Genomic DNA, 3,116 nt, shown 5'->3' with positions numbered 1-3,116 from the left:
TTAAGCAATTTTGACGTTAACTTTTTAATTAAATTAAAATTTTATCAAATTTTCTGAAATTGATAGTAATTAAAGATCAGTTTGGTGGAAAAGAGATAAAATAGAAGTAGAGAGAAGAGGAAATAGAAGAGTAGTTAGGTATAACACCTCTTTATTTCTCTTCCAATAATAGTAACCATGAGTAAAACATGCATTTTATGGTAAATTTCATCTTTAGTAAAGAAAGATTTTTTTACAAATTTATTTGGAGTAAATTTTAAAATTTCATCTTCAGTAAAGAGTATTATTCGAGTACATAAATCGAGAAAATTTTATTTATAGAATTTTTTTATAAAAAATATTATAATAGTAAAAAATTTATCTATATATATTATTTATTATTTTAAAATAAAATAGTTTTATTTCTAAAATATTTATTATATATTTTCATTCAATTATTTATATTTTGCTTATTTTTATATATTTTCAACTTATAATAAAAGTAAAAATACACCACAAAGTAAAATAAAAGTATCTTAACATAGTTAGTTGAGTAGTGAATATGTATATGTACATGTAAAGTTGATTAAAAATAACAATAAAATTATAGTTTTTTTTTATTCTTATAAAAAACTGATTTTTATAAATTTTCAATGATATGTATAAATTGGCATAGGAAGTTATTCTATTTGAGGCTTTGAGGTGTGAGTATGTAGTCAGTCCCACGCGGATAAACCGAGTGGCAACATATACATAACTCATCTTCATTATCATCATCATCATCTTTGTCAACATTTTCATGCCATTCTTCTCCAAATTTCACATCCCTCTCGTTTCCTCTTCAATGCTAGCTGCTCCATCTTTCATCTCTCTGCTTTCCTCACTCACCACCACACAACAAAACCTTCAATCTCTCTGCATTTCCCACTCATATTACCCTACAAAACAAACCCTCTCAAAATCGCCTCTAGATTGAAACAAAAAAAATAAAAACACAAACTTTTTCATGTGATTCGCCTCCAAAATCCAACCTTTTTGTCCTCTTTCTACTTTCTCCTCATTGGTGCGGCTTCAACTTCAATTCCTTTTTGCCACTTCACACACAAAACCAATTTGGATCTTCCCACACCAACCAACCCCTCACTCATCTCTCAACTCCACAGTCCACACACACACACACACACACACGATTCTCTTTCCAAAAACCTTAAAAAACCGATTTTTAAGGATGCAAGACGCAACATCATTCCAAGGTTTGAAGGCAGCCCAATTTCCCGAACAAGAACAACTGAAATGCCCACGTTGTGATTCGACAAACACGAAGTTCTGCTACTACAACAACTACAACCTCTCTCAGCCACGCCACTTCTGCAAGAACTGCAGAAGGTACTGGACCAAAGGTGGCGCCTTGAGAAACATCCCCGTTGGGGGTGGAAGCAGAAAGACCACAAAACGCTCTTCAACCTCTAAACGCTCTTCTGCACTACCTTCCCCTGCAGTTTCCGACCCCGACCCGACCCGGATCCACACCGTCCCGGTTGATCAAGGGGTGCTCACCATTGGTGGTGGCAGCTTCAGTTCCCTTTTGGCATCTTCTGGCCACTTCGGAACCATCTTGGAGGGTCTCAATCCATCTGGGTCGGGTCCCAAAATGGCTGAATTTGGGGAGGGCGTGGGTTCTGACCCGGGTTTGAATTCGGGTTCGGGTACCGACCCGGGGTTGCAGGTTCAGAGTAATGCGAGTTCAGAGAGTTTTCTTGGAATGCAGAATGCTGATTCGGGCTGTTGGAATGGTTCTCATGGTTGGTCTGATCTTGCAATGTACACACCTGCCCCAAGTTTTCGATAGAATCTGAGAAAGACAAAAAATAAAAAAAAAAGCTCTGTTTTGTTTTGATGATTTTTTCTGTAAATATTTATAGAAGAGAAAATCAAGAAAAAAGTAAAATAAATTGGCTTTTTTTTAAGTTAAAAAGTAACTTATGCATTTGACAACTTTAAAAAGATAGATGAAAGAATTTTTTTTATAAATGTTTAGTGCATAAGTTATTTTAATTTATAAAAAAGCTTAGTTTATTTTATTTTTTCATTATTTTTTCTTCTATAAATAAATATAGAGAAATTTATTGGAACGGAACCTTGATACAATCCAACTTCTCAATTATGGTGATTGTTCTTTTATATATATTTATATATATACACTCAAGATACTATGGTTGTGCAAAGAGTTACATAATTTGATGAAGCCTATGGATAGCATGCTATGGAGGATCCTACACCAGAGAAGCTCACTGAAGCAGTATCCTTTAGGTACAGTTTTTTTATTTATTTTTTTTTTTTGTATTTCTTTTATGTGCTTGGGATTGGTGTTTTACCAATGGTGAAAATTGGAGAATAGGAAGAAAAAAAAAAGTCATTTTTTGGGAGGGATATATGTGAGATGATGATAGTTATCACATCACTTGTTATTTGGTATGTTTTTGCATAGCTTTTGAAGCGTCCTTTGGATACATGGAAGTTTACATGACAAGTTGTTGTTTGTTGTGCATTATGTTTAGATATTTAATGGGATGTGGGGTTGATATAGGGAAATCTAAAGTACAGTGTTTGAAGTTGTATCTTGTTTGTATCTTATCAATGGAGGACCTGACAACTGACACCTTGTTTCCTTGCTCTCAAGTTCTATCTTGGTCAATCTTCTCTCATTCATTATTCTCACCCTTGTTAACCTTTTCAACATCCTTAATCTCTACCTTAAATTTCAAAAAAAAAAATTATGGCTCTAGTTTAGGTTGTTTGTGGCAAATGTGGTTGTGTTGATTCTATTTATAGACATAATTTTGGAGTGAATATATGGGGTTGGCAATATCCCCCAAAGATTATATTGCACGAATTTGTACCTTAAGGTGCTGATCCCATAACTAAACTAAAGGCAAGTTGAGGTTGAATTGATTGTATGTGTTGTGATGCAGAAGTGTTTGTTCTTTAATGGATGTGTGATCATGATCAAGTGGTCTCCACATGCCATGATGATGTGTGCTCTCTGTTACCATTTCATTTACGACGCCGCACATGTGTGGCCTTGCCAGCTCAGTTCTTTGAGAGATTCATGTACATGTTTAATATACGGAACTTGT

General features: G+C 34.3%; 1 pseudogene; it reads left to right on the top strand.

The window, feature by feature from the left end:
• Window positions 1-667: 667 nt before the first annotated feature.
• Window positions 668-2,647, top strand: LOC109808809 (dof zinc finger protein DOF1.7 pseudogene; annotated as a pseudogene).
• Window positions 2,648-3,116: the final 469 nt, after the last annotated feature.

The sequence above is a fragment of the Cajanus cajan genome, chromosome 5 (assembly GCF_000230855.2).
Source record: "Cajanus cajan strain Asha chromosome 5, NIPB_CcT2T_4, whole genome shotgun sequence".
Taxonomy (NCBI): domain Eukaryota; kingdom Viridiplantae; phylum Streptophyta; class Magnoliopsida; order Fabales; family Fabaceae; genus Cajanus; species Cajanus cajan.
The sequence above is the reverse complement of the archived record's forward strand: the minus strand, read 5'-3'. Positions and strand labels throughout refer to the sequence as shown.